The sequence below is a fragment of the Anomaloglossus baeobatrachus genome, chromosome 5 (assembly GCF_048569485.1).
Source record: "Anomaloglossus baeobatrachus isolate aAnoBae1 chromosome 5, aAnoBae1.hap1, whole genome shotgun sequence".
Classification (NCBI taxonomy): domain Eukaryota; kingdom Metazoa; phylum Chordata; class Amphibia; order Anura; family Aromobatidae; genus Anomaloglossus; species Anomaloglossus baeobatrachus.
In genome coordinates, this window is record NC_134357.1 from 417,057,191 (window position 1) to 417,081,372 (window position 24,182).

The following is a 24,182-nucleotide window of genomic DNA, read 5'->3' on the forward strand; positions in this document are numbered from 1 at the left end:
AAAAACTTCAGCAAACAGGAAGCGAATGATGAGACTCCCTAAACGGTATATCAAAAGGGACGGCGTGCTTCCTGGCCTGATTGGAACAATATACAACGTCTTCTTTTAGATCAAACCCAAGGGCACTGAGCAAGAGATCAGACCATGAAGATCACTGGCCAGGTATGAAACATTAGCTTGCTCGGCCACAGCAAACTATTTTCGAGTCATTCACCCTGCAAGGTCATCACAAAGTTGTTTGAGCCATAAAGTAATCCGGTCCACAACCTGTGTGCACAAAACTTCAATACCAAACAAAAAGCTAATAATTAACTTGGACCGAGCGGTAATTGGTGATCAGACAAATATCAGGAAAAATAGACATACGTGAGACAAATGATTAATATCCTGCTCTGCTCAGTAATAAAAAAAATTAATTATAACATTGGAGAAAAAGACATGGGTCGCACATCCCAAAAATACATTGATCTAAAAGCTGCTAGGCAAAAATTTTTTTTTTAGAACGTGAGATTCTTAGTTACCATTCTGATCAGACTGTATTAAGCCCACTGCCACGTCACGGCGAACCTCTAGAGTGGGTCCCTATCCTAAACCTTTGTGGTGCGGCACTGTGCACTAACCACCGCTGCAGCGACAAAGCACCAGCAGGGCAGGCGACCCAGTGCCTCACAGCACCCATGCTGCAAGGCAAAGCCCCCAAGGCTCCAGGCCACACTGCCCCACTGTCACGACACCACCACAACAGCGGCCACTACAAGGCACCAACACACAGTGAGAGGAGCTGCGCACTCACCTCCCACTGGCTCCCATAAGTGAACTGGGAGCAAAAAAGGCTGACCCCTCTTGCAGTCTCCTGCTAATTAAAAACACCTGTGCCGAATGGGGGGAGTGCAAATCCAAGCAAAAAAAGAGGGGGATGTGCGATCCATGTCTTTTTCTCCAATTGGCATATTAATATGTTCTATCCCCCTCCTTTTTTTGCTTGGATCTGCACTCCCCCCATTCGGCACAGGTGTTTTTAATTAGCAGGAGACTGCAAGAGGGGTCAGCCTTTTTTGCTCCCAGTTTACTTATGGGAGCCAGTGGGAGGTGAGTGCGCAGCTTCTCTCACTGTGTGTTGGTGCTGTGCAGTGGCTGCTGTTGTGGTGGTGTCGTGACAGTGGGGCAGTGCGGCCTGGAGCCTTGGGGGCTTTGCCTTGCAGCATGGGTGCTGTGAGGCACCGGGTCGCCTGCCCTGCTGGTGCTTTGTCGCTGCAGCAGTGGTTGGTGCACAGTGCCGCACCACAAAGGCTTAGGATAGGGACCCACTCTAGAGGTTCGACGTGGCAGTGGGCTTAATACAGTCTGATCAGAATAGTAACTAAGAACCTCACGTTCTATTTAAATTTTTGCCTAGCGGCTTTAGATCAATGTATTTTTGGGATGTGCAATCCATGTCTTTTTCTCCAATTGGCAATAAAAAAATTAATGCCCCTTCCTTCGCAAAAACAGCAGCGATAAACTTACCAGTGTGCCTAGCGGTGGGGCGAGCGCTGATTGATAGCGGGAGATCATGACTATACAGATGCTCTGCAGTGCAGTCTGCCTAATCTATTCTGCTGCAGTTTCCTCTGTGTCTACGAAGACTGGAAAGACTACTCGGGGAATGGTGAGATTCGGTGACATGCCCTTTAGCCATAATATTCTATAGTGTCGAAATCTGACTGAAGAAGATCGGAGGAGTCACGTGAATCAAAAAGGACACAGCTCACCAACATGTGCCATTTACGATACTGGTGGGTCATGGGGCTCTTGGCCACCTCTAGCACCAACACCCGGGGGTTGAGTAAAGTTTGTGGACTACCTAGGTTTATTTTTGCCACAGTGATCATGTATGTTTCATGTAGACTCCTATGCCGCTAGTTGCATTCACTAAAGGCCCCGTATGCTGTATTAGCGGGATCGGCAGGCAATCTAATGTGATTGGGGGCTTCCTGCCTCTCAAATGGTCTGACCCTTATTGCCCCCAACATCAGGTGTCGGAAAAGAGATAATGGTCAGGAAATTTCATATTCTCTCTTGTCCCATTAGAAAGCACGTGAACCCTCAGAAGAGCCAAACCTTCTTGTGTATGGGAAAGTCAGAGATGTAGTTGATGGCCAAACGAGCACTGGGCTGTCTGTTATCATATCTAGAGATGAGCGGACCCGTGGAAGGTTGGGTTCTGCTGGTTTTGGACCCAGACTTGACCGGAACTTCATCTGAAGTCACAGATTGGCAGTTCGGGTCTCCGCTCACATGCAGCCAGCCATAAACAGAACACTTCCAGGGGCGGTTGGGCAGAGTTTTTCACATTTTTTAGGGGGTGCACACTACATCTGATCATGCTGCTGTAACCCCCAGTACGAGCCATTCAAACATGGAAGCGACTCGCACTGTGCTGAGCACCGAGCATACCCGAGCACAGCAACACTCGCATGAGTGGTCTGCATCCGTAAAGCACCTGAACTCCAAACCTAAACGTTGTTTTCTTGGAGAAATCTGAGTTTGTACTAAACACCGAACTTCGGGTTTGCTCATCTCTAATCAAATCCTTATGGCTAAGACATAATACTGTCAGTGGGTGCAAAGAAGATCCAAACCACATTATAATGCCGTGGGTTCTTAGGTCTCCTTTTTTGGGACAGAATTGTAAATCAACTAGAAGTTAGTATTCTTGATCCAGACGAGGCTGCTCATTACCAGATATGTTGTTTAATGACAAAAAACTGGTTCGCACAAGTCAAGCCCGACCTGACTGATCAGAATATAATAAAGAAATGAAAAGAGGAAAACATACATTTCCCCTGTGACATCTGCTGCTTAAAGGGGATATGAGAGATATGAACAAAAGGGTGTACTATTTTAGATCAGTCTAGTAGTGTTTGTATAGGTGCCATAGGCAAATAAAAATTATACCTTTCTTTTTGTGGAGATGCAATGTGCCAGTTGAGAGAAATCTAGCTTAGAAGCAGTCTGCATCAGGATGGAAATACAAGAGGGGTGTGATGCAGTCAGAAAATAACTCAAGTGCATGGCCACACCCCCAGTGCACTTTTTTCCTGATTTGCATATGGCTTTTACACAAGATTTCTCATGACTGGCACATCGAATCTCTACAAAAAAAAACCAAACATTTTTATTCGGGGAGAAAAACCTATACAGCTATACCACTACTTCCATATGTAAAAACTTTATTATAGGTTCACTAGAATGTGACTCTCTCGTCTATGAGTTGCGTTAGGTACTGCCACTCAGATCCATGGTGACTTTAGATGTAGCAATTTTGACAAGGCAGCATAAAGGAAACCTCTCAGGGAAAAACAAACAACAGTATTAACCAGCACATATGGGGCTAATCTGCAGGGTACTAGTGTTCTGAAACTGCCTGGTGCCGGCACTGAGAGCCCCGCTGCCGGGAGAAATAAAGTTCAGTCATGGGGCTTTCAGTTATAGGGGTGGAGCTGCTTTAGTCAACGCTCCATATATAGTAAGCAGCGGCTGTAACCACGCCCTAGTAGTGACTGACAGCCAACTCAGCATTACACAAAGTAACAAGTATTTGTAAAGGAAACCTATATATTATTTCTTTACACTTTACAAATAGATGCTACTTCGTGTTGGTATATCACATAAAATCCCAATAAAATACATTCACCGGGTATGAATACTTTCTCAAGGCACTAAATGCCCTTTGATTCCACACACATTAACCAATGGGTGGTAACGGAAGATTGCTGGCTCATCCCACTATAGTTGACATCCTTGGCAGATATTAATTCCATGTGTTCTTAAAGGAATCTGTCACCTAATCTAAAGGCCGCTTTACACGCATACGACATCGCTCAAGCGATCTCGTTGGGGTCACGGAATTTGTGACGCACATCCGGCCGCTTTAGCGATTTCGTTGCGTGTGACACCTATGAGCGATTTTGCATAGTCGCAAAAACGTGCAAAATCGCTAATCGGTGACATCCCCCCTATTCCCAATTATCGTTGCTGCTGCAGGTACGATGTAGTTCCTCGTTCCTGCGGCAGCATATATCGCTATGTGTGACACCGCAGGAACGAGGAACCTCACGTTACCTGCGGCCGCTGGAGGTGGGCGGGATGTTACGTTCCGCTCATCTCCGCCCCTCCACTTCTATTGGGCGCCCGCTTAGTGACGTCGCTGTGACGCCGAACGAACCTCCCCCTTAGAAAGGAGGCGGTTCGCCGGTTACTGCAACGTCGCTAGGCAGGTAAGTAGTGTGACGGGTCCGCGCGATGTTGTGTGCCACGGGCAGCGATTTGCCCGTGTTGCACAACCGATGGGGGCGGGTACGCACGCTAGCGATATCGGCAACAATATCGCAGCGTGTAAAGCGGCCTTAAGAGCAGAATAACGTAGAGGCAGAGATCCCGATTCCAGTGATGTGTCCCTTACTGGGCTGCTTAATGATAAAATTACTGTTTAATCAGCAGTAGATTATCATTAGAGGACTAATAGGCCAGGTAGTCCAGCATATTTATGAGCTCTGTATAACTGCTAGATCTGCAGCAAAAAAACATTGATTTTATCAAAATGACAACAAACAGCTCAGTATGTGACACATCACTGGAATCAGGGTCTCTGCCTCTACATTATGCTGCTCTCAGATGGGGGAGTAAAAACCTGGGGACAGATTCCTTTTAAGTCACTGACTGATAAGCAAAGCAGTGTATGGAAATCTAATTTAGATTTGTACATTAAAAAATAAAAATATTGTTATTTAAAACCCCCAAAATTCAACCAAAATATTACAGAAAAAAAAAAAAATCAGAGGAATGACAATGCTTGTGTTCTGCAGTGAATACATTAAGCCAGTCTGGAATTTCTATGTCTGCGAAGTCATGAAATCAATTCAGTTTTGTGTCCTGCTCGGTGCTTTTAGCACAAAATTGCAGTGTGACGTATAAAAGAAAGGAGGCGCAGCTGGGGAGCGAACGTCTCACAGGAGCGTAAAGAGCACGGAGGTCACATACTTAAAAATTAAACAACTGGCTATTTCTTTGCTTCCCGACTCCCCAGCGATGTCCTGGGTAACCTTGAGACTTGTAGAAAGTGCGGTGTCTGCTCTGTTTACATGCAAACAATATTAAAGACCGACAACTGGTTGGGGCTGAGCACATAAAACATGTATGAATGGAACGTGTCGGGGTGAGAGACGTAACAGGTCTTCTTTTTTTAAAATGAAAGACTATTTTTATTAAGATTTATGGATAACAAACCACAGAATGAAAACATTCATAAAGCAGATTACAACGCAATACAAAAGATATACAAAGGAGTCAAAACTTGTCAACCAAGTATAGCGTTGATATGCAGATTTTACATAGTATACCTACAAATACTCCACTAAGAAATATCCCATATTTCCCTAATACTAACCCTATTTTAAGGTGGTGTCAGACATAGCGACGACGACAACGTCGTCGCTGCTAAGTCACCATTTTCTGTGACGTAGCAGCGACGTCCCGTCGCTGTTGCTGTGTGTGACGTCCAGCAACGACCTGGCCCCTGCTGTGAGGTCGCCGCTCGTTGCTGAATGTCCTGCTTCATTTTTTGGACGTTGCTCTCCCGCTGTGAAGCACACATCGCTGTGTGTGACAGCAAGAGCGCGACAAACTGAAGGGAGCAGGGAGCAGGAGCCGGCTTCTGGCAGCCTGCGGTAAGCTGTAACCACGGTAAACATCGGGTAACCAAGAAGCCCTTTCCTTGGTTACCCGATATTTACCTTAGTTACTAGCGTCCGCCGCTCTCACGCTGCCGGTGACGGCTCCCTGCTCCCTGCACACGTAGATGGAGATAGAATTTTTTACAGTACGGTTGACATATAAGCCCTACTACAAAAATAAACCCTAGTTACAGTCAGGGCAGCATTAGGGGGGAGTCTAACTGCACAATTTCTCATGCCCCCCACTTTCTTAGGGATCTCAGAGGTTGTATTCCGAGGTTAAGATTGTTTAAGGACCTTTGGTGTCCTCAGTCATGTGACATGACTGAAGTGGACAGGAGACAAGCAGGTATGCAGGACTGGTATTAGGGGGAAGGGAGCGCGAAAGTTTCACAGTGCCCCCAGTGTTTATATCTTGATGAGAAGACTGCTTAAGGACCTTTGTGACATCACGGTCATGTGACCAGATTGTCACCCACAAGGTCTCTTAATTGCAGGAGTCTAAGGCTCTGTGCGCACTAGAAATGAGAAGTTTCTCAAGAAAATTTCTTGAGAAACTTCTGGGAGTGAAAGATTTCCGGACCTCCGGAAAAAATCTGCACCAAATCCGCATGCGGATTTGACGCGGATTTGCCGCGGATTAGCCGCGGAATTGCCGCGATTTTCCCGCGGGTGGTTCCCTGCGGATTTTTGCAGGCTGTACTGCCGAAATCCGCAGGGTACCTGCGGAAATAATGGACATGTTCATTTTCTCAAGAAAGTTTCTCGAGAAATTCTTCTCAAGGAAATTTCTTGAGAAAAATCCGCACAAGTGCGCACAGCTTTTTTTTTTACCATAGAATTTGCTGGGAAATGTCTGCACAAAGATTGCAGACATTTCTCAAGAAATTTCCGCGGCAAATCCGCGGGTAAATCCGCGGGAAAAACGCACTAGTGCGCACATAGCCTAAAGCTGAAGAGGAGACAGGAGATAGATAGATAGATAGATAGATAGATAGATAGATAGATAGATAGATAGATAGAGGGATAGATGCATGTATTAATTAGGCCTAGAACAGACAGCCATATTTTGGTCAGTGATTTCTCGGTGTACACAAGGGACCACATAAAGACCTCATGCCAACCAATGATAGCTAATAAGGAAATTCACAAGAATGATTTCCCACATGGCTAGAGGTCAATGTAAAAAAGTAAATAAATATATAAAAAAAAAAATCGCTGTATAATCTAATCTTGGCTGGGCTGATTACTGACCAAAATAGTTTATGTAATAGGCACATATCTGCCATGTACACGCAGACATGAAGCTATCTTCTAGGCGGATGCCCATACATATCTGATGGACAGATGATCTCACTGACCTAACACCCGGGGGCCTATTCCAGAAGATGAAAGACTGTTACTTTTCTGAATGGAGCATAACTTTTAATAGCTGTAAATTACGAAAATATTTATTTACACATTTTCTCGCATCTTTTATTACAGGAATACTCCTTTAAGGTAATGTGACCCTAAAGAACCCCAGGTACCTTTTCCGTTCATGCAGTTTTTTGCCTGCTTTACTTACTGCCTCCTGGCACCAGCTTTGCTTTCAACGTCCTCTGCTCCCTCCTCATTACATTTCCCAGCAGTGAATGCGCCCCCTGTGACTCAGCCTAAGTGCGCAATCAGACGGCCATATAACACGGACGAAAATCACATGGCACAGCTCGGACTGGCTAGTGGCAAGTCTGACCCGAGCGTGACAGCATATATTTCTATGGAGCTGTCAAACTCGGGTCAGGAGAGCCACCCGCCAGTCCAAGGATTTCAATGGGATTGTCGTCCATGTTATATGTCCATCTGACTGCACACTCATACCTCTCCTAATCTTCCCCAAGATATCACAGCTTTATCATAATCTTCGGTCCAAGACACAGCTGCCTTCAAGTCACTGATATAATGCATAGAAGTAACGCAAAGCACCAGAGCACCAGATCTACCAAAGATTATCCACTGCTTACCCTGACTAATCCTGTCCTACTGTAATAGGATGGATGGGGAAAGAGTGAGATATAAATGTTTTTATATTACGGCGGGAATATAGCAGGGTGTATGTATATACATTAAAAAGGTTATAAGGCAGTATGTGTATATACCCTACTGTAAACACATTTAACAGAGAGCTCTAGAGGGAGAGCTGCGTCTGCAATGACAACTGTGCCTGCAGGAAGAGCTGTGCCTGCAGGAGGAGCTGTGCCTGCAGGAGGAGCTGTGTCTGCAATGACAACTGTGCCTGCAGGAGGAGCTGGGCCTGCAGGAGGAGCTGGGCCTGCAGGAGGAGCTGGGCCTGCAGGAGGCGCTGGGCCTGCAGGAGGCGCTGGGCCTGCAGGAAGAACTGGGCATGCAGGAAGAACTGGGCCTGCAGGAGGATCGGTGTCTGCAGGAGGAACTTGGCCTGCAGGAGGAACTTGGCCTGCAGGAGGAACTTGGCCTGCAGGAGGAACTTGGCCTGCAGGAGGAACTTGGCCTGCAGGAGGAACTTGGCCTGCAGGAGGAACTTGGCCTGCAGGAGGAACTTGGCCTGCAGGAGGAACTTGGCCTGCAGGAGGAACTTGGCCTGCAGGAGGAACTTGGCCTGCAGGAGGAACTGGGCCTGCAGGAGGAGCTGGGCCTGCAGGAGGAGCTGGGCCTGCAGGAGGAGCTGGCCTGCAGGAGGCGCTGGGCCTGCAGGAGGCGCTGGGCCTGCAGGAGGAGCTGGGCCTGCAGGAAGAACTGGGCCTGCAGGAGGATCTGTGTCTGCAGGAGGAACTGGGCCTGCAGGAGGAACTGGGCCTGCAGGAGGAACTGGGCCTGCAGGAGGAACTGGGCCTGCAGGAGGAGCTGTGCCTGGAAAAAGTGCTGTGTCTGAAAAAAGTGCTGTGCCTGGAAAAAGTGCTGTGCCTGGAAAAAGTGCTGTGCCTGGAAAAAGTGCTGTGCCTGGAAAAAGTGCTGTGCCTGGAAAAAGTGCTGTGCCTGGAAAAAGTGCTGTGCCTGGAAAAAGTGCTGTGCCTGGAAAAAGTGCTGTGCCTGGAAAAAGTGCTGTGCCTGGAAAAAGTGCTGTGCCTGGAAACAGTGCGGTGCCTGGAAACAGTGCGGTGCCTGCAGAAAGAGCGGTGCCTGCAGAAAGAGCGGTGCCTGCAGAAAGAGCGGTGCCTGCAGAAAGAGCGGTGCCTGCAGAAAGAGCGGTGCCTGCAGAAAGAGCGGTGCCTGCAGAAAGAGCGGTGCCTGCAGAAAGAGCGGTGCCTGCAGAAAGAGCGGTGCCTGCAGGAGCACCCTAAGGAGAAGGGTAAGCTCTGCTGACTGAAACCCCACCCACTTGTACAGCAAGCCATGCCCACCAATCAGTTTCCAGAGCTCAGAACTGGGTAAAATGTTAACATGACATCACAGGAAGCTAGGAGATTCTCACCAGAGATGATATGACCAGGAGAGCCGCTCAGGTTATAGAAGGATAGCAAAGTATTTAGTAAAGTGCTTATCTATGGCAGTTAGTTCCCATGAAAGGGATTTGTAAAATAATAGCCAACCCCTTTAATCTAATGAAAACATATAATAAACATGGCACATACAGATAAAACACAAAATCTTTTACACAATTAACCACTAATCACATAAAAATCTTCCCTGCTACAAACCCTGCTGGTAAAAAACAGTGACATTATCAATCAGTGCAAAACGTGAATCATAATGACTACTTGATGTTGCGATTTCACACCTGAAGGCCAGCACAGGTAGAAGTTCTTTAAAACTCACAGGACTAATACATAGATCACCACGCCATTCGTCATTCCCAGTCGTAAAACATAAGAGACAAGGAGCTGCCCTTCAAAAGTGAAAACGTCGGAAAAATTACCTCTCGAAAATGGATTTTAGTCTTATAAATACATTTCTTTAAAATTGCATATAAAAAGGTCACCTGACTGAATAGTTTCGCCTCCTCTTGGCAAGCCCCAAGAAGAAGCCAATAGGCGAAACTTGAAGTTGGACAGCTGACCTGGAGAAGGATTTTACATGTGATTTTATAGGAAGGTTTGCTAATAGAATAAAATTTTGCCCATGGGTCTTCAGTATTGGGGGAAATGTCCTCATTTTTTTGGTTTTAGGACCAGGAAAGAGAAGTGATGTGGTGATATATCTATTAGCCTTGTGGCTTTATATTAGAATTTAAAAAAAAAAGCATCTACCTGTGCTGGTTGTGGCTTCGCTGTTTCTTGACTGGAATATCGGCTAACTTCTCATGTTTCACGCACATATTGATATCGTCACTATAACTAACAATGCTCCTTTCTAAAATGTTGGGTCACTCCTGCGGTAAATCGCTAAATAACCTGCAGTAAAACCCAATACTGAATAATAACTGTAGTGCAGTATATTTCCTTAACGATCTAAAAATGATGTTAAATAAAAGGTCTTTATTCATTTATAGTCGCTCGTTGGCCAATATCAATACCCATCTAGTGCAGGTGGGGTAATGGCACCCTGGGTGGGCTGCTGGCAGTTTTCTCGCCTGCTCAGGTCGGTTTGCACGCTTTTCACTCTTGTTAGGAGCCGTTCTCCAGCATCAGTGCTTGCCAGTCAGCACAACCATTAATTATTCATTACTAAACTGTCACTAATTTGCGCTCTTGCTCCACTTTGATGTGTTTTTCTGCAGCCTGCCAGATCTCTTTAAGGAGTAGAAATGATATGAAGTATAATCCTTTTCATCACCGGAGTCTTCTCGGGACAGACGGAGCACCAATGGGTTATTTAACAGTATATAGTGCGGAGCTACCATGTGCCTTTACCATTAGGCACCTTGCCCAATATGCTTTTAAGTGCACAAATCCATTATAAACCAGAGAAACCAAACACGTAGAGCTTCGAAAGCTTCTGAGAGGCTCTACAATAATGACAACCCGGTAGGATGGGATATTATTTGTGTCCCTGAAACCATGTCAGTGGGTGAACACAAGATAAACCCCATAGGATTGACACTTCATCATTTACAAGGCAATCCCCATAGCTAGATGTGCGCTTCCCTTTGGTTGTATTCTTTACATATGTGCGGATCTGGAGAGATATGGCAGCAGACACGAATAGATCCGGAGAATTCAGTGCTATTTATACCCTTCTCTGTAAATGTGCCCCATTGTGTTAACAGCGGGAAATTCTCATCATCACAGAGTATCTGTGGTGCGTGATGTAGGTCATCATGTAGAGGTATGCGCTTATTGAACAATTACTATGTATAATAGCCAAAGAACCCAACAAAAGTGACCATAAATATGCGGCTACCTCTGGCAAGAGTGTGGCAAGCAGTTGTGTACAAATTTACATCCAGTTGAAACATACGCTAAAAGGGTTTCAGTCATCTTCTATCTTCAGAAGCGCAGTGCTCCCCTGACTCACAAGAGTGGTGGGAGGTGGAGCGGTGCGCTTCTGAAGATAGACAGATTGGGTTGTCAGCATGGTTGAGTCACTGGTCCAAACTCTGCTCTCTCCAAGGTTACAAGTACCAGGAGTTTAGTCTCTGTAGCACAGCATCATTGGAGTACAAGGGCACTGAAGGAGGCTGGATCCAGTGAATTAGCCAGGTTAGGCTGCTTTCACACTACGTTTTTTTAGCATGCATCATGAACGTTTTTTTGCTGCAAAAGCGGATCCTGTTTTTGCAAAGAAAACCGCATGCAAACGCATGTGTTATTTTGCAGGATCCTATCACTTTAAGTTTATGGGCGGGCATTGGAGTCATGTGATCGGGAGTGAGGGGAACTGAACGTGAAAGACTGGGAGCCGACATCTAACAGCTACGGAGGCTCGTAACCAAGGTAAACATCGGGTAACTTGCTTGGATATCCGATATTTAAATTGGTTACGAGCGTCTGCAGCTGCTAGGAGCAGGGCTGCTGCTCCCTGCACACGTAACCAAGATAAACATCGGGTAACTAAGCCCGCAGTTACCCGATGTTTACCTTAGTTACGAGCCTCCACAGCTACTCAGGCGGTGGAGAGAGGGAGTGGGAGAGAGAGACTGACCACGCGAGGCTGGTTTCTGGGCATGCTCAGTAGAGCAAGCAGGATCCTATCAGCATGCCAGCGTTCACATGCGTTTGCGTGCAGTATAGTCAGGATCCAGCAATTTGCAGTATTTGGACGCAGCTCAAAAACGTTACAAGTAGCGTTTTTAAAAAAGTTAATAAACTGCAAGTCGCTGGATCCTTACTATAACGCACGCAAACGCAGGTGAACGCATGTTGACGCGAGTCCATTGCAAATGCATTGAAATGAAAACGCATTTGCACTGGATCTGTTTTTGCGTTAAAAAAACGTTCATGACGCATGTTAAAAAAACGTAGTGTGAAAGCAGCCTTAAGAGCAGCGCTTACAAGCTGTATAGCAAAGCACTAACAAGCTAGCTGTACAGCATTAGATTAAAAATCCATCATTTCTGGAGGATTTTTTTAGAACGAGGAAAGCTGAAAAGTTGCTTGATTTTTTTTAACATGAATTTTGCAGTTTTACCTATTTAAGAAAATGAGAAAAACCCTTTGCATATCTCAATCAATTAGGAATTGTGAGCAGTGAACTTCATTTGCTACATGCAATGTAAAAGAATACTGACTTTATGGGGTTAATCCGTGAAGAGGTTTCCGAATGTGTCTACTGGAAGAAGTTCTGGTGTTTGATCACCTAAAATATGGGGTAAAGTCCGTAGAGTAATGTCAGGAAAGTGGCACTGTAATCTCATTAATATACTGAAGACTTTTTGTTTTTGCAGATTTCGAAATACACAAGACAAGTCTTCAGCAAAATCTGTGATAAATTCTCATGCAACTCAACATGCCGTGGATTTGCTCCAAAATCTGCTGGGGATTTTATCTGCTCAATCTACATCCTGTAGGGGCATATACTTACAATTCTTTCAGGAGATCTAATTGGAAAGAGGAGGTCACATTTATGGTAACAGTGTGGTTCCATTGCATAATGTGCCCCTGTATGAGTACATTTGCACAGAATCCAAAAAAGCTGCATCTGATCCTGCATTTGCACCAGTATCGGTCAGCTGTGCTCAACAGCACCATAGATCCCTATGTACAAGTAGTTAAAGGTGTGGGGTATATGGAAACCCATCGTTACCTCTCAATCAATACAACATCCGCCTCCCAAGACACTTTATGGTTTATCACAAATGGTCGCTGCTCTCGACCAGAGCCTATGGGTAATTAGATAGACTTTATTGGAAGAACGATGTAAGCTGAGCCGACGCTATCGCTGAGAACTTATTTTTACACCATTTCTAAAGTGATTCAGCGGTGAAATATGATGTGAGAACAGACTTAAAAGCTCACACCTCACTTTCCTTCATCTATGTAAGTGACACAATGAGACAAACCACACGGTTTATGGGATAAAGGTTCTTTGACGACGAAGACGTATATGGTCAGAAATGATACATGTTCTTGGTTCAGGTTTCTTCAGATTCTGCAGGTATTTCTGCTTTCCTAACTTTCGACCTGCGCTGCCTAATAGATCTGGATGTATTCCAGACCACTGCAGACCCAGAGCTGGGGTACAGCCTTCCAGCCTGAATGTTAGGAACCCTTTTTTATGCAAGATCAGCTTGTCGGCAAGCAATGACAGCCCCTTTTCCTGGAACGACAAGGACCACATGAAGGAACGAGATGAGCTTAACCGAACCACATAAACTAATCCCGAGCCTGCAGCGAGTGACTAAGCAGTTTGTGGAAGGTCTGCGGGGGAAACAAAGAGTCCACTCTTCACCTCCTCCTTTCGTGTTCTGCCACCTTATCCAGAGGCGAAGATGAGGTGAGGTTTTATGCAACGTACAGCTCTGCTCTCATAGCAGCTGAACAATATGCAACATTGAACTCGAAGAGGAGACTGCCATAGACAGGAAGTGACTTGCATGTTGGCCGTGCGGAGAGAACAAAGACCTCAGCGATGGTGGTGTCATACAGCTCCGTGGCTCAGACTCTACACGTTCAGAGATGTACAGCCATGTCTGCTGCACATAAGGCCATTACTGGGCATGAACTTGGATGCTCATACATAACATGAGCAATCAATCAAAAAATAAATTATCATAATAGCCAGACACCTGAATTTGCAGCCATCATCACATTGCAGCATTTAATATTCATAGGATACACATCCGCGGCTCTGGCCAGGAGCTGCAGATTTCAGATCGATATAAAACATTCCCACATACATAATAGACAATCTAGAGATGAAGCAGAGCCTAAAAACAGCTCTTCTGCTCCGGAGAGCCTGTACACATCAGCCAACGGCAGAGAGTCTGGTCAAATGTTTTATATACCAGGGCTGCTCAACTATTTTCTTCTGGGGCCTAACCAGATAGCCCAAATTTTGCCTGGGCCGCGCCGCTAGTGGTGCCAGTTAATGATGGGCGAGCGTGCTCGACACTACTCGGTACTCGATCGAACATCGGGGCACTTGGGTACTCGGCCAAATATCGTGGGTGCTCGGATGTATCGTTCATGAAACATCAAACACAAAGCACAGGCTTGCTTCACTGAAGGATGAGAGCCGGCACCCCAGACAGAGCCACTTGCTGTCTCTCAATGCCTCTCACTGGGGGTAAAGACAACATTTTAGGATCTATAGTGTGTCCTAAAAAAAAAAAAAAAACACTGCCCTCCCCCAAAATGCTCTGTTTATGGCTGGCTGTATGTGGGCAGAGAACTGAACAGCCCAATTATTGACTTCCATTATACTCGTTACTGGAGTTGAGCCCGTCTGACCTGCTCGACTCAACTAACGAGCACCCAAACATTGTAGTGTTCACTCATCATTATGAGCACTGAACACTGCACTGCTCTCTCATCACTAATGCCAGGTAACGATATGGTGCAAATTGATTCACGGGACCCCGTCCATAAGTCACAGGTTACTCACTTAACAGCAAGAGCCCTGAAAACTGCCTGCTACTTCTCGGCATCCATGGCTCTTATTCTAATTATGCAGCTTGATGAGATGTCAAATGTGCGCCACACTGCAACAATGAAGTCACCAGGCTGGCTAACCAAAAGAGGGGTCGGGGATGTCATCAAGTAAGAGGCAGTTATCAGGGTTCCCATTCAGTGGCCACAGATTACCGACGTGGCTCTGGGAGCAGGTCCTGTTATTTGATTTGCACAATCTCTAGTGCTAGGTTTTGCCAAAATGAAAAATACCGCTCAATATAAATTGTTGTTGGGGTTCCAGAACTCCTTATAATATTAAAAGAAGTACAAAATAAGTCAATTATGTTGCTACACTAGAGATTTCCACGTTACAATTTATTGTGCCATCGCATTTGCGATCGCACCCGCCCCCATCGTTTGTGCAGCACGGGCAATTTCTTCCCGTGTCGCACAATGCTGTAACCCCCCGTCACACGTACTTACCTTCCAAACGATCTCGCTGTGGGCGGCGAACATCCACTTCCTGAAGGGGAGGGACGTTCGGCGTCACAGCGACGTCACACAGCGGCCGGCCAATTGAAGCGGAGGGGCGGAGATGAGCGGGATGTAAACATCCCGCCCACCTCCTTCCTTCAGCATTGCCGGTGGACGCGGGTAAGCTGTGTTCATCGTTCCCGGGGTGTCACACGGAGCGATGTGTGCTGCCTCGGGAACAATGAACAACAGGACATTCGATTTTTAGAAAATGAGCAATGTGTCAACGATGAACGAGAAGGTGAGTATTTCTGCTCGTTCATAGCTGTCATACGCTATGATATCACTAACGATGCCGGATGTGCGTCACTTACGACGTGACCCCGCCGACATCTCGTTAGATATATCGTAGCGTGTAAAGCCCGCTTAAGGAGCGCTGGTATATAAGATACACACACACACACACACACACACACACACACACACACACACACACACGAATGATCAGCTCAACAGAGTGCCCATGTCTTTTCATTGGGGTTAGAGTACAAAGCCACTGCCAAACCTCCGTCAGTGGTTTTCTTCCCAGAGTTTTAGGATTCAGACTGCCCCGATCCTATTCTCCTATAAAATCGGTCGGGGCCCTCCCATACACATCAGTTAGTTGTTAGGTACTATTGAATTTAATCTAATGAGTATAGAAGAGTAAAGAGTGTGTTAACACTAGGTGTGCAAATTTCTACTGCAATTTGTTCAAAATGGTTGCATAACCATGTTAAAACATAATAATAATAATAATAATAATAATAATAATGTGAACCCAACCAAATATGGAATGATTTTTGCTAAACTATATAGAGCTCTAGGAGGATTAAACCGCCATTATGGCTGAACACTTATACGAAGATCAATTTAACCCATACTGCCCATTACAGTCGTTCCCCATCAGGTGAAGGACAAGAAGTCTTTTGGGGAAATTTTTAAGGAAATCTTATTCATGGACATATAGATCCTTCACACCCTGCCGGTTGTAATCTTCCGATGGGTATTACTAAATTCCACTCATGTGTTTTGAAGTTTAATACCTTCAATGATGAATAGCTTAAAGACACATTAGCCGGCTACATAGAGCTAAGGTTCTGCAGCCATTATCCACAAGATCCATCTACTCAGAGGGACTGGATGCAGCTCTGTGACAGACAAATGAGGGGAGGGTCCCTGAATCCCATGACAATTATTCCATCATGTCTGTACAAACGGTGGGTGGAAGGTGTCAATCCACAGCATGATGCCCAGGAGGACTATATTATGCAGGCAGCTCACCCCATCAGTAAATCATGTAAAGCTGGAGGAGACTTGTTAACCTTGAAAGGCTGTTTTCATTTTGTTTTTGTGTTTTACTTCCCCAGAAGCTAAATGATGTCTTTAAGGTGCCGAACCGACCAGTCAATGCGCATAGAGGTGTAACGACTCGCTAAAATCAACTCTGTGACATCCTTTTGTAATATATCCAGAACTAGAAAAATGGGTCTGATATAGAGGAAAAAGATGCAAAATAGAAATCAAAGTTTGAGTCTTGAACAGATCCGACTTAACAACACAGATCACGGATCCATTTAGGAAGAAACACTTAGGTTCCTGCTTTGCATCTGTAATGGGTCTGTTTTTTCTATTGATATCTCTGAATACTGGTGTTCTGTGCATGTGCAGCGCTAAAAGAAAAAAAGATCTGTTGATGGATAATCATATTATAATTTGTTTCCCATGCACTTCAATGTAAAAAAAAATAGATCTAATTGTAATCCATTATTTTAGCAGGAAAAAAAAAGTTCTGCAAAACAGATTTTTTAACCCAGCTAAACAAAAACAACAAAACTGATAGCAGCTGGCAAGAAGGAAAATGGAAGATATTTTATAACACGTGTTTCCATTCAGAAAAATGGATCCTTTACTTGTGCATTTTATTTCAGTTTTTCTGATCCCAAAAATGTGTCCAAAAATGAAAATAAGTACTGGACCATGAGCCTTATATTCCATGTTGGCAGAGTTCAGATCTTTTAGTGCTGGCATTGTGGCCTTCTTTGCATAGCACCAAACAGCAAGCTCCTGACCCCACTGACCCAGCTATTACTACACTAGTCTTATAAACATAAGTGATCATGGAAACGACTGAGCCCGACAGCCTAAATCACTCAGATGTGACACTGTACAGAATACTCCATTACACATTTGATGGATATGATCACAGATTTCTACACAAATTGTAAGCTTTTGAGACAAAATTTGGTTTAGAAAAACAACAACATATTCAGTATATTCCTGTCCTTCCTCCGTTAATTTATTTCATATTTTGTCTCATGTCCGCCCCTAAATTGTATTATATCATTGGTGCAACTTGAAGGTCCCAAGAGGTGACGGGGTGCATATCTACCTTCAAAGCAGGTGGAATTCTTCAGAGCTACTGGACTGCAAATGGCCCATATACTGTTCTTGCACAGGGGCCTACTTACAGTATGTCTTATTATTCTATTTATGTCTTTCAGTGGTACAATTAAAACTGAAAACCATATAAAGAAATTGTGTGTCTCAGGAGATAAACCGTGTCCTCTTCCTCCTCATTGTCCTGCCTGCGGCTGTAAGACAACTACCTGCAGCAGGAGCCTCCCCCTCTTTCCCCTTGGATAACTGATAGTGCTTCTGCCAACACAACCAAAGAGAGAAGTGATCATCCTGTGTTTTCTGCAGGATTTCTCCCAGACTGGCTGTTTCAAATGCACATAGTAGAGATAGCAAATTAGTGAACGGAATCAATATTCAATTCAATCAACGGCATCATTTAACTCCATTATCCGGCTTGTAACCGCTGCTTTGCTGAAGTGCCCGATAAACACATAGGATATCGGTAGGTTATAATCCTCAAACCTGCTTACACCATGATCAGGCGATAATAGCATAGATATAGACTATATTCCATGTTATTAATGTGACCTCAATTTGCACAAAAAAGTTAGAAGTAACAAAAAAAAAAAAAAAAGGGAAGGAACAAAAGTACAAAAGATATAAAAGCTTTCATGCTTCTAAAAAGGCATGGCAAACAAAAAGCATATAACACTAATCATTAGCATTAATGAAAGCTATTAGGAGATGGAGGAACACGTATTAAATAGATTCCAATCCGCTGCACTATTGTACCAATTCTCTCTGAGTCATCGGAAGATCACAGGTTCTATGTGCCATGACACCACAGTCTCACTTTATCACCCCGAAGACCCCAGAGAGCCTGGCCTGCTTATAAAGTCTCCTCGTCAGGCATGTGATTTCTTGTGAGTGGAGGCTTCTCGTTAGCATTTGCTAATTGCATCACAGAAAAATCTGATTAGCATAAATGAGGGTTGTGTGACAGTACCACATTACAGACAGCTTCCTGCAGCCTTGGTAATAATTCCCCCACAACATGTGATGGAACACGAGGTTTACTTTGTCCCACACTTTGATGTTTCTCACCCCCTCCCCGGGTCCCTACCACACAGTATAATGCCCCTCCGCATCCCCATCATACAGTATTATGTTCCAGCCCCCCACCATACAGTATGATGACACAACTCCCCACCACACAGTATGATGCAACAGCCCCCTGGTCCCCACCATACAGTATGATGCCTCTCCAGATTCCAATCATACAGTATTATGTCCCAACCCCCCACCATACAGTATGATGCCCCTCCGGGTCCCCACCATACAGCATGATGACCCTCCAGTCCCCACTATACAGTATTATGCCACACCCCCCCCGATCCCCACCACACATTATGATGCTCATCCCCCTGTCCCCACCATACAGTATGTCCCCACAATACAGTATAATGCAGTATCCCCAACCCCGGTCCCCACCATACAGTATGATACCCTACCCCCTCGGTCCCAGTCATAAAGTATGATGCACCACCCCCTCCGGTCCCCATCAGTCAGTATGATGCACCACCCCCTCCGGTCCCATCATTCAGTATGATGCACCACCCCCCTCCAGTCCACATCATTCAGTATGATGCACCACCCCCTTCAGTCCCCGTCATTCAGTATGATGCACCACCCCCTACGATCCCCATCATTCAGTATGATGCACCACCCCCTCCGGTCCCCATCATTCAGTATGATGCACCACCCCCTCCGGTCTACATCATTCAGTATGATGCACCACCCCCCTCCGGTCCCCATCATTCAGTATGATGCACCACGCCCTCCGGTCTACATCATTCAGTATGATGCACCACCCCCACCGGTCTACATCATTCAGTATGATGCACCACCCCCTACGATCCCCATCATTCAGTATGATGCACCACACCCTCCGGTCTACATCATTCAGTATGATGCACCATCCCCTCCAGTCCCCATCATTAAGTATGATGCACCATCCCCTCCAGTCCCCATCATTCAGTATGATGCACCACCCCCCTCCAGTCCGCATGATTCAGTATGATGCACCACCCCCTTCAGTCCCCGTCATTCAGTATGATGCACCACCCCCTCCGGTCCCCATCATTCAGTATGATGCACCACCCCCTCCGATCCCCATCATTCAGTATGATGCACCACCCCCTCCGATCCCCATCATTCAGTATGATGCCCCACCCCCTCTGGTCCCCATCATTCAGTATGATGCACCACCTCCTCCGTCCCCATCATTCAGTATGATGCACCATCCCCTCCAGTCCCCATCATTAAGTATGATGCACCATCCCCTCCAGTCCCCATCATTAAGTATGATGCACCATCCCCTCCAGTCCCCATCATTCAGTATGATGCACCAACCCCCTCCAGTCCACATCATTCAGTATGATGGACCACCCCCTTCAGTCCCCGTCATTCAGTATGATACACCACCCCCTCCGGTCCCCATCATTCAGTATGATGCACCACCCCCTCCGGTCCCCATCATTCAGTATAGTGCCCCAACCCTTCTGGTCCCCATCATTCAGTATGATGCACCATCCCCACCAGTCCCCATCATTAAGTATGATGCACCATCCCCTCCAGTCCCCATCATTAAGTATGATGCACCATCCCCTCCAGTCCCCATCATTCAGTATGATGCACCACCCCCTCCGGTCCCCATCATTCAGTATGATGCACCACCCCCTCCGGTCCCCATCATTCAGTATGATGCACCACCCCCTCCGGTCCCCATCATTCAGCATGATGCACCACCCCCTCCGGTCTACATCATTCAGTATGATGCACCACCCCCTACGATCCCTATCATTCAGTATGATACACCACGCCCTCCGGTCTACAGGATTCAGTATGATGCACCATCCCCTCCAGTCCCCATCATTAAGTATGATGCACCATCCCCTCCAGTCCCCATCATTCAGTATGATGCACCATCCCCTCCAGTCCCCATCATTCAGTATGATGCACCATCCCCTCCAGTCCCCATCATTCAGTATGATGCACCATCCCCTCCAGTCCCCATCATTAAGTATGATGCACCACCCCCTCCAGTACCCATCATTAAGTATGATGCACCATCCCCTCCAGTACCCATCATTAAGTATGATGCACCATCCCCTCCAGTACCCATCATTCAGTATGATGCACCACCCCCTCCAGTCCCCATCATTAAGTATGATGCACCATCCCCTCCAGTACCCATCATTCAGTATGATGCACCACCCCCTCCAGTCCCCATCATTCAGTATGATGCACCATCCCCTCCAGTCCCCATCATTCAGTATGATGCACCACCCCCTCCAGTCCCCATCATTCAGTATGATGCACCATCCCCTCCAGTCCCCATCATTCAGTATGATGCACCACCCCCTCCAGTCCCCATCATTCAGTATGATGCACCATCCCCTCCAGTCCCCATCATTCAGTATGATGCACCACCCCCTCCAGTCCCCATCATTCAGTATGATGCACCACCCCCTCCAGTCCCCATCATTCAGTATGATGCACCATCCCCTCCAGTCCCCATCATTCAGTATGATGCACCATCCCCTCCAGTCCCCATCATTCAGTATGATGCACCACCCCCTCCAGTCCCCATCATTCAGTATGATGCACCACCCCCTCCAGTCCCCATCATTCAGTATGATGCACCACCCCCCTCCAGTCCGCATGATTCAGTATGATGCACCACCCCCTTCAGTCCCCGTCATTCAGTATGATGCACCACCCCCTCCGGTCCCCATCATTCAGTATGATGCACCACCCCCTCCGATCCCCATCATTCAGTATGATGCCCCACCCCCTCTGGTCCCCATCATTCAGTATGATGCACCACCCCCTCCGGTCTACATCATTCAGTATGATGCACCACCTCCTCCGTCCCCATCATTCAGTATGATGCACCATCCCCTCCAGTCCCCATCATTAAGTATGATGCACCATCCCCTCCAGTCCCCATCATTAAGTATGATGCACCATCCCCTCCAGTCCCCATCATTCAGTATGATGCACCAACCCCCTCCAGTCCACATCATTCAGTATGATGGACCACCCCCTTCAGTCCCCGTCATTCAGTATGATACACCACCCCCTCCGGTCCCCATCATTCAGTATGATGCACCACCCCCTCCGGTCCCCATCATTCAGTATAGTGCCCCAACCCTTCTGGTCCCCATCATTCAGTATGATGCACCATCCCCACCAGTCCCCATCATTAAGTATGATGCACCATCCCCTCCAGTCCCCATCATTAAGTATGATGCACCATCCCCTCCAGTCCCCATCATTCAGTATGATGCACCACCCCCTCCGGTCCCCATCATTCAGTATGATGCACCACCCCCTCCGGTCCCCATCATTCAGTATGATGCACCACCCCCTCCGGTCCCCATCATTCAGCATGATGCACCACCCCCTCCGGTCTACATCATTCAGTATGATGCACCACCCCCTATGATCCCTATCATTCAGTATGATGCCCCACCCCCTCCGGTCTACATCATTCAGTATGATGCACCACCCCCTACGATCCCTATCATTCAGTATGATACACCACGCCCTCCGGTCTACAGGATTCAGTATGATGCACCATCCCCTCCAGTCCCCATCATTCAGTATGATGCACCATCCCCTCCAGTCCCCATCATTCAGTATGATGCACCATCCCCTCCAGTCCCCATCATTAAGTATGATGCACCACCCCCTCCAGTACCCATCATTAAGTATGATGCACCATCCCCTCCAGTACCCATCATTAAGTATGATGCACCATCCCCTCCAGTACCCATCATTCAGTATGATGCACCACCCCCTCCAGTCCCCATCATTAAGTATGATGCACCATCCCCTCCAGTACCCATCATTCAGTATGATGCACCACCCCCTCCAGTCCCCATCATTCAGTATGATGCACCATCCCCTCCAGTCCCCATCATTCAGTATGATGCACCACCCCCTCCAGTCCCCATCATTCAGTATGATGCACCATCCCCTCCAGTCCCCATCATTCAGTATGATGCACCACCCCCTCCAGTCCCCATCATTCAGTATGATGCACCATCCCCTCCAGTCCCCATCATTCAGTATGATGCACCACCCCCTCCAGTCCCCATCATTCAGTATGATGCACCACCCCCTCCAGTCCCCATCATTCAGTATGATGCACCATCCCCTCCAGTCCCCATCATTCAGTATGATGCACCATCCCCTCCAGTCCCCATCATTCAGTATGATGCACCACCCCCTCCAGTCCCCATCATTCAGTATGATGCACCACCCCCTCCAGTCCCCATCATTCAGTATGATGCACCACCCCTCCGGTCCCCATCATTCAGTATGATGCACCACCCCTTCCGGTCCCCATCATTCAGTATGATGCACCACGCCCTCCGGTCTACATCATTCAGTATGATGCACCACCCCCTCCAGTCCCCATCATTCAGTATGATGCACCATCCCCTCCAGTCCCCATCATTGAGTATGATGCACCACCCCCTACGATCCCTATCATTCAGTATGATACACCACGCCCTCCGGTCTACAGCATTCAGTATGATGCACCACCCCCTACGATCCCTATCATTCAGTATGATACACCACGCCCTCCGGTCTACAGCATTCAGTATGATGCAACACCCCCTCCGATCCCCAACATACAGTATGATACACCACGCCCTCCGATCCCCACCTTTCAGTATGATGCACCACCCCCCTCCAGTACCCATCATTCAGTATGATGCAACACCCCCTCCGGTCCCATCATTCAGTATGATGCACCACGCCCTCCGATCCCCACCATACAGTATGACACACTAGAATTTCCTCACACAAGCATTCCACTGCCTGTGTGTCCTGCTCCTTTCACTTAGCAGGTTCTCTGCTGCCATTTCCATGACCATAAAATGTCTTGTGACCTGACCTGGCTCTTGCAGGGTCTTCAGGCTCTTAAGGCTATGTGCCCACGCTGCGGATTTTGCGCGGATTTTGCCGCGGATTTGCCGCGGATTTCCCGAAAATCTGCAGCAGCAGCACTTCCAAGCCATTTCAATGGCATTTTGGAAATGCTGTGTCCATGCTGCGGATTTTTCCGCTGCGGATTTTGATCCGGAAAAATCTGCAGCATGTCAATTGTTTGGTGCAGATTTGGTCCGGATTTTTGGTTTTGAATGGGGGGGAAAAAAAAAAAAATGAAATCCGCATCAAAATCCGCGGCAAATCCGCGGTAAATTCGCGGATTTTCAGACAGAAAAATCCGCAGGGACATTCTAGCGTGGGCACATAGCCTAAGACAGAATGTTGGAGTAAGAATGTGATGGCTTCACCTGTATGTGTCCTAAAGCAGTGATCCCAAACTCCTGTCCTTGAGATTTCCATAGCATTGCCTGAGTGTTGGAATGTTGGAATCATCACCTGTGTCAGAGATTAAATTATCTCCTGTGTAATACTAAGGGTACCTTCACACTTAGCGATGCAGCAGCGATCCGACCAGCGATCTGACCTGGTCAGGATCGCTGCTGCATCGCTACATGGTCGCTGGTGAGCTGTCAAACAGGCAGATCTCACCAGCGACCAGTGACCAGCCCCCAGCCAGCAG

At 46.8% G+C, this 24,182-nt stretch overlaps 1 protein-coding gene across 5 annotated transcripts in view; it reads right to left on the reverse strand.

Annotated features, from left to right (window-relative positions):
* Positions 1–24,182, reverse strand: part of TANC2 (tetratricopeptide repeat, ankyrin repeat and coiled-coil containing 2) — a 615,727-nt gene that overhangs the window by 206,542 nt on the left and 385,003 nt on the right. The gene's annotated exons all lie outside the window — the stretch shown is intronic.